The 11,521-nt window shown below is 45.2% G+C and overlaps 1 protein-coding gene across 1 annotated transcript in view; it reads left to right on the top strand.

Annotated features, from left to right (window-relative positions):
• The first annotated feature begins 2,188 nt into the window (after window positions 1-2,188).
• Window positions 2,189-11,521, top strand: part of KPNA1 (karyopherin subunit alpha 1) — a 52,772-nt gene continuing 43,439 nt past the window's right edge. The window contains exon 1 of the mRNA XM_069785928.1: window positions 2,189-2,323. The gene's annotated coding sequence lies outside the window, so the exon portion shown is untranslated. The remainder of the gene's footprint in view (window positions 2,324-11,521) is intronic.

The following is an 11,521-nucleotide window of genomic DNA, read 5'->3' as shown; positions in this document are numbered from 1 at the left end:
AAATATACTTATGTATATGATACGTATTTCGTATATGTATACATATGATATGTATACAAATATACATATCTATTGACATGGGAAAATTGGGCCAGATCTGGTAGGCTGAGAGAGGTGAGGTTGCCGCAGCTCCATGTCCCCAGGTCCAAGCAGTAGCCAGGCTGAGCTTGTGCACAAATACATGTATACACCACATATGTACACATATACACGGACGGCCACACAGATTACATGGCAAGCCACACAGAACACTCACACGAACACAGTGCCAGTGACCTCATCCCACCCCCCCCTCTCTGGCTGAGCCGGATGGAGGTGTGCTAGTGAGCATATGTGCATATATATATATATATATACACAGTCACACACGTATTTACGGCATGGATCCCTCTAGCAGCTGGGCTCAGGCAGTCTGCCCAGCAGCTGCCCCTTCATCCCAGTCTCACCAGTCCCCCTGGTCCCCCATAGCCAGCTCCTCTGTGGTGGTCTCACCCCCAGGGACCCCCAGGATCTTCCGCAGCTGCTGGGACCTCCCCAGTCCCCCCAGCAGCCATCTCCTCTCCTCCAGGCCCCTGCGCCGGCTGGCCCAGCTGCACCCTCGCTGCCGCTCACACGCTTACACGCTCGCCCGCACGCCTGCGCCCACGCCAGGGGCTGCCCCGTGGGCACTGGTCCCAGCCGCTGGCACCCAGACCCCCCCAGACCCCCTGCACGGGGTAACGAGAGTCCCTCGCCCGGGCCGAAGTGCGAAAGGAGTTTAACGAGAAGACGGGACGGGCTGCGCTGGTCAGGCACAGGGCACGGCCAAACCATCACAAACCACTGACACGCAACCGGCCCTTTTTATTCCCGTATCCCTCTGTTCTCCCACACTTGATCCCCCACAGATCACCTCAACCCTGCCCTTGGTTCTTCCCCTGAAGAGTCCCGTGCAACGCCCAAACGCTCTTCCCCTGTGTCCCGTCGTGTGTCCCCTGAACGCAGTGACCCCCCCCAGCCCTAAAGGTGCTCTGGGGCTGGGACAGCCCTGGCAGGGGCCTGGACAAGGTGTCCCTTTCTAATTTCGGGTTCCCGACGGCCATCGTGCCCCTGTGCTCCTGGAGACGGGCCGTTGGTGGGCCGATGGCTCCTGGGGTGGGCCTGGGAGCAGCCCGCAGGGTGCTGTGTGGGGTGTCCCCCCGCTGCCGTCTCCCTGTGCCCCTCTGTGGGTGCGCGGATGAGCTTGTAGAACATCACCTCCTCAATGATCAGTATAGTTAGGTTTGGGATTTTTTCTTTTTTTTTTAGTATATAACCTACATAAAATTTCTCTCATCTTTGGTCACACAACCTAACGCACGTATCTGTCTCAACGCATGCCACGGGTGACCGGCAGCTGTTGCGGCTTTCCGTGCCCGCTCCACGACCACCCCACAGGCGCGAAGTAACGGCTTCGAAACGGCCTCGCTCCTCGACGCCGGCGCTTGGCGTGCGGCGGCGTGGTTTGCGGCGACACCGAGGCCGCCACTACGTAACCTGCATGGCAGGAAGCGTTAATTAAAGTGGAAATATCAGCTCGTTAGGTTATCCCGGGCTATAAAAGCCCCCTCCTGTGGGGGGTGAGGGGGGGGTCCCTGTCCGTTTTACCGCTGCCTGTCACGAATTTCCCTTGAGGCAGCGCTGACAGGCGGCAGGTTACGGCCGGCGGCCTAACACCACCGCCCTGCCACTGGCGGTCGCTGCGCCATGGCCGGAGGCAGCCGGCCGGTCGCCGTGGCCGCCATCGCCTCCCTCTCCGGGTCTACGACCCGCCCACCGCCCCTCAGGCGGGGAGGGGCGGGGCCTCCCCCCCCCCCCCCCGCGACCTTCCCGGTCTGCGGCGGCGCCGCCCAGCTTCACTACAACTCCCGGCATGCCCCGCGGCAGAGGGGTGGGGGGAGCGCCCCGTCTGCGGGTGCTCCTGACGCGCGATGCATGCCGGGAGTCGTAGTCTTTATTAGGGACGCTGCCCACCGGGTGTCACCGTCCGCAGGAAGGAGCCGCTGACTGCGAGGAGGGTGAGCGGACGCCGTCGCCACCGGCTGGGTTCGCCTCGCCGGGCCCGGGGCGGGCGGAGAAGGGCTCGCCGGAAAGGGTTCTCCTCTTCCCAGAGGGTGCCGCGGTGAGGGCCGGAAGCTACGCGACTGTCTGAGGGGGGGGCGCGCATGCGCGCTGCCGTCGCCAGTCAGCGCTGGAGCAGGCAGGCGGAGAGGGAGGGAGGGAGGGAGCGGCGCTCGCGCGCCTCGGGCCTGAGAGGAGACAGCGCGGGACCGGGCCGGGCCGGGCCGGGCCGCGCCGGTAGCAGGTACGGGGGTGAAAAGGGAGGGTGGGGGGAGAGCCTCGGGAGAGTGGCGGCGGGAGGGCGGGCGGAGAGGAGGGGGGGAATTAACGGCAGCCGGGCGGTGAGCCGGGCCGGGCGCGGGAGGAGGAACGGGGTCCCTGCGTGGGGTCGGTGGGGGACGCCTCGGCCCGGGCTGGGGGTACCGACGGCCGCGGGAGCCCCTTCTCTCTCTCATTCCCACCGCCCCCCCCCACCCCCCCGTCCTCTTTCCTCTCCGTCCCCGGTTTGCGCGCGTGCAACAGGCGGGGGCCGCGCGGGCGGGGCGGGGCGGGGCCGGCCGGAGCGGCGGGAGCCGCGCGCGTGGGCCGGGGCCGGTCGTTTCCCGCCGGGGGAAGGGGGGGAGGGGTTCGGTTCTGCCCCGGGAACCCCGGTGTGGGTCGGGGGGGTAGGGATTTGTGCCGGTGAGGCGGGGCCGGTTTTAGAAATCGGCGGGGTGGCTGCGGGGAGGCGGGGTAGCAGCGTGCCGTAAAGAACGGGTTTTCTCCGGTGCTGGTGAGCGCCGGTGGGACCGGCCGTGGGGTCCTCCCGGGGGGACCGGGGGTGTGTGTGTGTGTGTGAGGAGAGGCAGCGCCTCAGCCCCGCGGGGAGGGGAAGGGGAACGTTCTCCTGGGTCTTCCGAGCTTGGGCGGGTTTTTCTTTTGGATTTTTGGTTTGTTTTTTTTTTTTTTTTTTTACCTTCCTTGTGGTCTTAGTTGATTTTACCAAAGCTATCCCTTCTCCCTGCAGACTGGCGTTACCCCAGCGTTATTATCTCTTTGACTACCCATATGGGATGGAAGGGTTTGCGCTTTCTCTGGAGCCGTGGTGGCCGTTTCCACCTGTCACGTCTCTGGAGACCTTAGAACCTGCAGAAACGCATCCCATTCATAATCTTTAGATTTGTATTGCTCGGGCAAGAGGACACGTAATGATGATTTTAAGCTTTGCCTCTTGAGGGCGTTTCATGAAAACTGAAACTCCGGGCTGAAAAGATATGTCATGAGCTGTGAAAATACTGGGCTGCTGTTTCTGCAGAATTCCCAAATGGTGCTGAATGGTTGTGTTTAATAGTCTCTTTATCCTTTATTCAAGCTGCCGTTTCTCTGGATTTTTTTTTGTTTGCTGGCCTATTTTCCTCTCTGAGCATGGTAACGAAAGACTTAACAAAGTTGGGATATGTCTGTGAGCTATCCGGAAATGGGATTGCAACTTTATCCCTAGAAACTAGTTATTTTAAAGCTATTTTCTACATACCTGTGGCAATTAATAGTTAGAATAGAATAGTTAATAGAACACTGTGTAAATTCATGGTTTGAATCAAAGTAATCTTTGGGGTATCTGTCCTTGTTTTTATTGTAACTTCATTATGTTGTTCACCCTGCAACATTACCATGTGCGTTGACACGTGAACTAGCTCATTCAAAACAAGTTTGTTTCTACTTGAACTGTGGTTGCACCTTTTAATTACCCTTTAGACGTACCCATAGGCACAGGGAAAACGAAGAGTAGCTTGAGGCATGGTAACATAAGATGACATGGTAGAGGTTTTTCTCAGAATGGGTTCCCTTGTCATAATCTTTCAAACAGGTGCAGTGATGCTTCACTTCCAAGAAACATGGCTGTTTTGGGAGCTTGGGATTCCCACCCCAAACTTCTGAACAGAGTCTTTGTTACATCCTATCTCTAATTCTAACACTGTACCAGGATGTTTACCTTTTGCTGTCAGTGTGCCATCTGTTGATTTTTTTTTTCTTTTTTTTTTTTTTTTTCTCCCCCCAGTGTTCTCTGTGTTGATATCTCCAGAGCTGGCTTGCTTATGTGGTCTTGTATGTTCAGCTGAGTGCTGGTTTCTGGAGAAGTTACAGTTTAGCCCATTTAGAAAGGCAGCAACAGCCCCTGTCAGCAGCACTGACCAAAGACACTATGAGAACTAGAAATACTACAGTCAGATATTGTAGCAGTTTCTGAAAAGGTTCTTTATAGAGACTCTTAAGTGTAAATGTTTATTTAACCAGATTGTTTGATAGTCTTATTTCAACTTCAGTGTTTCAATACAGTGCCCTTTTCTTTTTTTCCCCTTCCTTTGAATAAGCTAAAGTGAACAGAATGGTACATTTTGTTTTAGACTGTCCTATATCTGGCAGACTTGCTTTGATTATCTTTCTGTTTGGCTCTCCACAGGACTGCGGTAGTTTTCTTCTGAAGTGTTTTACAAGTCCTGGAGGGGCAAATGGGGGGCTTAACTCATATCCTTAAGAACACAAAAGGAAACTGTACCTTTAAAGGCAACAGTAAAGGAGTTGCTAGGTTAGAAAACATAAATTTGTGGCAAGAGGTGAGAGGTTAATGGCTGTATGCCCTCCAGAAAAATGGAAATCAAGTCTGTGTCAAGAAGCATAAAATATAGCAGATAAAAAAGGAGAAAAAAAGTGATGTGAATTAGGGTTGGGGTTTTAATGTAAATTGGAAACATAAGGGGTAATAGAAGAGCAGCAGCAAATAGCTAAGTTTAATGGATTCGTTTAAATACTTCTGAAAGCCAAAGGGAATAGGGGTGTGAGGGAGCCTAGTAGGCTATGAGCAAGTCAAGAAAAATAAAAGGCATTAAAGGAATTACTCACTTGATGAAATGTTATGAGTGGCTGAAATATCTAAACAGGAGGTTCTGGAGTGATGTAATGGACAAACAACAAGTTAGAAAGACCAGACCACCTCTTTTTTTCAGAGAACAAGTGTGTTTAAATAATATAATAATACTAGTGAAAAAAATGCTGATGTAAATTGCAGAGATAAGGGACAGCGATATGAGAGCAAGTCTGCTCTGAAGAAAAATGCATCCTTAGTCTGCTATGGTTTTTGAAGTCTGTCAAGCAAGTAATGGATTAAATTGCTCTGTATTATTTCCAAGAATTGATGTGGGGTTTTCAAGATACAGAATGCCAGCAGTAGGATGCAAGGCCTGTAGAAATATCAGTACTTTTAAATTATTTTGAAGAAGGTAGAGGAACTCTGGAAGAACAGCAAAGGTAATTTTAAATGAAACACTCAGTGAAAACCTCTGCTAAATATAAAATCTGTAGAACAGTAGGACTGGAAATTATATGATGCCACCTCATGAATATCTTGAACTGCATTAAATGTTGTGCAGGCTTAATAACTCATTTTGAGGATAAAAGGTAGAGGTAGTCTAAGGTGGGTGACCATCAGTAAATTTCCTTTCACCAGAATTGGTTTAAAAAGGGTATTAGTGGTAGGGGAGGGTATGAAGAAGTGGTAGGAAGTAATGATAGATTGGACACTGCGTTGTCACTTCTGTTGATCCATTCATGTAAGACAGGAGTAAATGGAGTTCAGCGACATAAAAGAAATTTTAAATTGGTATAAAGTGCATACTTTCTTGAAGCATAATTAATGCTTAGTGTCATGAGGAGGCAGAAGCTAAAAGCATTAGAATTGAAAGAAATACGACTGCGTTCCTGGGTGTATATAGAGGGTGAGTGTGCTGTAAGACTTAAGATTTAGCTCGTCACCAGTTGCTGAAAGCTTCCTTATGATCTAGAGTAATTATTTTCTCTTTTTCTATTTTTATTTGGTAGTTCAGAATGCTTGCCAGGCTCAGCAGGAGGATTCATATGTTCTGTGAGAAACTAACCAGTTTGACACACACAGATCTTTATTTATTTTATTTCATTTTTTTTTACAGTCTGGGCATAAAGTTGAGATTATACATAAGCGATATACTGACTTCAGAAAGAAATATCCTGTGGCTAAACATCCTGAATGTATTTATATCCAAACAAGGCATTGTAAGCCTACCAAATCTAGTGCTAAGGTTATACTTGCAAGCAAATTCACCTGTTGATACATGAAAAGACATTTTGGCAAACAAGCCACCTTTTGGTGGCACACAAACCACAGCTTACCTTTAAGTAAAGTCAGATAATAATGTGATTAGTATTAGACTGTTGTGATGTGTTTTTTGTCTGAAGGGGGATGAGATTGCCTCTTAAAGATGCAGGACTCCTTTGTTAGCTTCCACATGATCACCTCTTTAACTGTCTACCTGTTCTCGTTTTACCTTTTTTTTTTGTATTGAGAAATAATCAGAAAGGAAAAGAGATGTCTTTGTGAATGTGCTGTGTGTTGGATTCGAGAGCTTTTGGTAGGAGGGGTGCTAGGTGTAAATGGGATGAGGGAGGCAGAATGAGCATTTTCAAGCCTTAAAGTTCCTTTGGGTTTTGGCTTGATGCAGCTGATACATCAGTATTATGTGACTCTTTTGGTTGCTGATGTCCAAAGCTAGTATGAAATCAGTAGAATTTTGACTTACTGTTATTTTGTACTTTTGCACACATCTTCCATAATGCTGAGTCACAGGAACCAATAAATTTGTTGAAGGCAAATTTGTCAACAGGGGAAGCATGAGGTCGGTTTGGTTTCAGTGCCTTCTGATACTCATGAACCCAAACAAAAGTTGCTTGAAACTACACAGTCAACTTAATTTAGTTTACTTTTAACCTAATTTGTTTTAAAGTGCCTGAGATTTCATATTTTCATGATATGAAATGCTGAAAGGTGCAGTCTTGTTCTCTTGTAAAGAATGTTTAGGATGTGTTAGGATGTTAGAAATGTTAGGATGATTTTTTCTGACAGATGATGGCTGTCAAATGAAGATGATGACTATCAAGTGATAGACATGACTGTTGTTTTTCAAAAGGTCCGGTTTTTAGGTATGACCTTACAGAAAATATATTGTGGCTCAGCTCATTCTGTAAGTGCAGGGAAGGTGTGCTGTAACCTTAATCAAAATAGAAATGAATCTCTGCTGTAAAAGAAAAACAGCTTATGTTTTAGTTTGGCACACAGGAATAATTACTTCTGTTATTTTGTGTAGATGGACAAGTTATTGTGAGGTTATTTTTTTTAATGTTACTATAATCATGTGCAGCTGAAAAGTTTAATTCCCCATCACTAGGTGCTTTGTTTTATGACTTGTGGGAACTTTTTGGTTTCGGGTTGATTGTGGACTGTGGGATTATAGAAATCGGGGTGAGGTTTTTTCATTGAAACAGATTTATTGCACTGCAATGACTTTGAACGCAGTAAAGGAATTTTGTGTTTGCAGCTCAAATCAGAAAGGCTCAGTTAAATTTGAAGATGTTTTCCTTTTAAGTTGACCTGGCTTTTGAGAGTCAGGTTTTCTGCCTTTTTGCTCAAGTTCAAAGCTTTTTGGAGCTTTGAAAGCTGTATCTGTTACCTCGTTAAGTCAAAATGGACTTTAAAAAAATTGAAATCAAATAATCTTGGAAATATCTTTGTGATAGTAAAGGTATAGTGAAGTGCTAGATATACTGTGTATAATCTTGTATTGACACACACCTCCCCCACCACCCCTGGGTAAAAGTGTTCTCCAATAAACCTTGTAAATGCATTACTACTTCATCTCTTCAGTGGTGTTTCTTAAAAAAAAAAAAAAAAAAAAAAAGGAAAAAAAAAAGCATAATCCTTTAACTTTACAAATTGATTTAAGTGCCCAGTTGTGTGGCTGTCGGTGTGCTTAATTAGTAATACAGGCTGATGTGTCATGTCAGTTTGAGACAGCACCAAGTGTCAAGTAATTCTGTTTCTGTTGGTGTTCTTTTTGCTGCAATTGACTTTTTGTTTTGTTTCTTTCTGTGTGTGTAAAAAAGTGTAAAAAAGGAAGGTCAGGGGCCTGACAAGCTGGTGTTGGCCTGATTTTAGGCAAGTCTCTTAAAAAAAGCTATTTTGTGTAAGCACAGAAGATCTTTCCAAATGTTACCTGGGGGTGTACTCAATTGACCCTTCAAGATGAGTAATTTTGTAGAAATACTTTTGATATGGTGGTGGTTTATATTTTTTTTTTTAACCACCTTTTCAGCCCTTTTTTCTTTTGTGGAAGATGAGGAGGTCACATTGTTGAAATGTGACATCCCTACAAACTTGACATCGGATGTCCTCAACATTGTTCAGATAATGCAGTCTTTTCTCCTTTTTTTTTTTTTTTTGCTTTTGAGCAACAGTCAATATTGAGGTTTTTAATTTGTCTTGTAATATCATGTTCCATAATGTGCAAAACTGTCTGTCTTTTCAAGCCTTGCATTAATTGTCTTAAGTTTTAAGATTGTTCTCATTTTTAAGCAAGTACCAGTCCAACTTGCCAAGTGGCCTAGAGCTAGAACATGCCAAAGTTGCTACAGATTAGTTGGATTAGTACTTGGTTTGCTATTTCACAGGTTTCTAAAGGTGCTAGAACAGAAACAATTGTGAATTAAGGCCTACTACTGGGCATGGAAAAAACCTAATAGGTCTAGTATGCCTGCAAAATAAAGCAGATTTGAAAGATATGGAGATGGGCAGCAATTCCATGAAGAAGTCCCCTTTTCTACTTCCAGTTTTTGACAGAAAGTCCCTAAAAGTCTGAACCCTGTTTCAAGGCTATGTATTCTCTCCATGTTTAGCTATGACTCTTATGTTACATTTGAAGCTTCTTTAATCTTCTGGCCTTTTGGGTAGCAGGAGGTGGTGGTTCTGTTTTTTCTCCATCATTCTTGTGTGAGGGTTGCTCTAGGAGTGTGGGTCCCTGCTATTCTGCATAAACTAAAGTCTGTCATTCTTGCTGGTGAATAGCACTTGTGCCTGCTGCTACAGCTTTCCCAAGCCACAGAAAATGAAATTCACACGATCGTTTTATTTCCTTGTTAGTGCTAGGTTTTGATATATGATCAGCAGAACTTACTTTGCAGGTCTTTACAAATACTGTAACTGTTAATTTCATAGTGGGGACATGCTTCCCAATCCCATTTTACAGCTAGAGAAAGTTAAGCAAAGGTTTTGGAAATCAGCTGTGTTTTGCTTGAACAATAGCTTTTTGTAGTTGAGACAGTTAAATATCCTTTCCTCTAGATGTCCTGAGCTTTACAAGAGTCTGAAGACACTTGAAATTAGAAAGTAACACCCCTGTCCCTTAGGTGATATGGGTTTTTCTACTGATGGGCATTCCCATAGACCCCTGTAATCCAGTATGCTTTGTCAAATAATTTTGCAAAAGAAGCAGATACAGCCTCACCAAAATGTTTATCTGGTTGAGCTGGTTTTTCAAACAACAGGAGGTGGCAGTGAAGAGAGAAGTCAGGCTGCTGATTTTCTTTATTTTATTTCTTCCCTCAGATAACACGGTCAACAGTGTAGAGACTTGGTGGATGTGGGCAAATGTAGGATGTTGCTCTAGAAGTTTTTCCAGGGAAATAGCATTAATTCCAGGTCATATTTTTTATCATTCTACACCCTATATTATTAATGGTTTTATGATGAAGATCTTTCATTGTCATTGTCTTTTATATCAACTTCAGGAAAGCTGACAGTTTACTTCCACAAGATTTAAATACTTCTGTTAGCATCCTGGACCTGGTGTCTTAGAATTGCCAAAAAGCAAATTAGAAGGACTTTCCAAAATGTGCACTTCATGGGGAAAAAACCAAACACATTTGTGGCCAAAGTGTTGGATTGGTAGGGAGTGTGTTAATGAGACTAATGAATGACCAAGTGCTGCTTTCAGGGTAGTTTTGTAAATTGGATAGGTTTTCTAGTCTCTCACTAAGACTGTCAGAAGATGATGCGTCCTGTAATCAGAGCTCAGTGAATTGCTCAAACATCTGTCCAGGCTGTGCTGTAGGTATTTGGCGCGGTGTCAAGAAGCATGATTGTGAGGAAACTTCAATTCTCTAGGAGGTCTAGAGTCCTACAGCAGAGCCAATAAACAAAAATCTCTTTGGAAGTAAGGGTTTTGTAGCGTAGCTGAACCATTTCTTACTTTGAATAATTCCAGCTTCTCTCAGTGCTTGGAGTCCCATCTATACAGTGCCATTTCCATCACAGGTTGTCCTTTCAGGGCCAACAGAGCCTCTCGTGTCTTTTCACTGTCTCTGGCAGCAGTCTAAAGGAGAGACAGCAGGTTGATGGTACACTAGAGCTCACAAGTATGCCTCCAGTGAGTCCTTGGCTCTGTTAGTTAGGAAGTGTAGACTGGTAGTATGTTGGATCATGGATCTTCAAGATAACTTTTTTTATCACTTACACCTTTTCTCTCCAACCTCCTTGTCTGCCTTCATTTTCAAGTCTTCATCTTCTGATATATTTCCATTGGAAGGTAGTATTTCTTGTACAGGTCTACACTTCTGAAACACTTCTTTTTTTTTTCCTTATTCCCATCCCTAATTCCAAAGAAGGAAGGTTTGTCTCTAACAGTCTCCAATATCAGCAGTGTAGTTGGTAATCTTAGTTTCAGTCATCTGGCTTATATATACCGTTATGCAGGTCTTGATTTGTCAGGCCTTTATTTTTACATCTGGATACCTCTGACGTGTGGAATATCCAAGAGTATTAGTCACATGGCATTCCTTCTGGCAAAGCCCTTGAGTCTAGTAACAGTGATATCTGATTTAAGAAGGCAGAGAGTTCATATTTGTTCCTATCTAGATGATAGCTTGGGACAAGGTAGGTCATCACAGTAAGTGACTCTGCGTTTCCCAGTGCCTCTGAATTTCTTTGACTTGATGAGCAAGGAGAAATGCGGTACTTTTCCTTTCTTCTAGAAATGTGTGCTTAGAACACATCCACATTTGGTAGGGTACTTGTCTTGATCAGTGAAAAATTCGGTGATCATCATTTCCTTAGGGAAATGCAGACATTCAAGAATAGTTGGTGTTTTTAATTTTACTAAAAAAACACATTTTTTCATGGCAGCCAAACTGAGGAGAGAAAGTGTCATATGGGGTTTGAGTGGTGCTGCTCAAAAACCTAAAGAATAGACTATGAAAACGCCTCACCAGGTTGCCAGAGGTTTTTATCTGTAGACAGGAGTATCCAAAAAATGTGGAAAATACTGTGCTATCTTTAGGGAAGAAAAGATGGGTAGAACATTTCCATGACAACCACCACAGATTTTCACGAGAAGTAGCATTAATTTTGATAGTGCAGAGAAGATCTAGGGTTTGCTCTTTGCTGTGAAGAAATTACCACAAGTGAACTTAAAGTGGCCATTGAAAGGTTTTCAGTTAAGCCACAAAAAAGCTGTTGCAGATGAGTGAGGTAATTTGAAGTTGTTTTATGTCTGTGGGTTAGTCTGGAGGAAGGCCTACATCCTGAAAAATGGAAGAGGAGATT

This window comes from Haliaeetus albicilla, chromosome 6 (genome assembly GCF_947461875.1).
Source record: "Haliaeetus albicilla chromosome 6, bHalAlb1.1, whole genome shotgun sequence".
NCBI lineage: Eukaryota > Metazoa > Chordata > Aves > Accipitriformes > Accipitridae > Haliaeetus > Haliaeetus albicilla.
The sequence above is the reverse complement of the archived record's forward strand: the minus strand, read 5'-3'. Positions and strand labels throughout refer to the sequence as shown.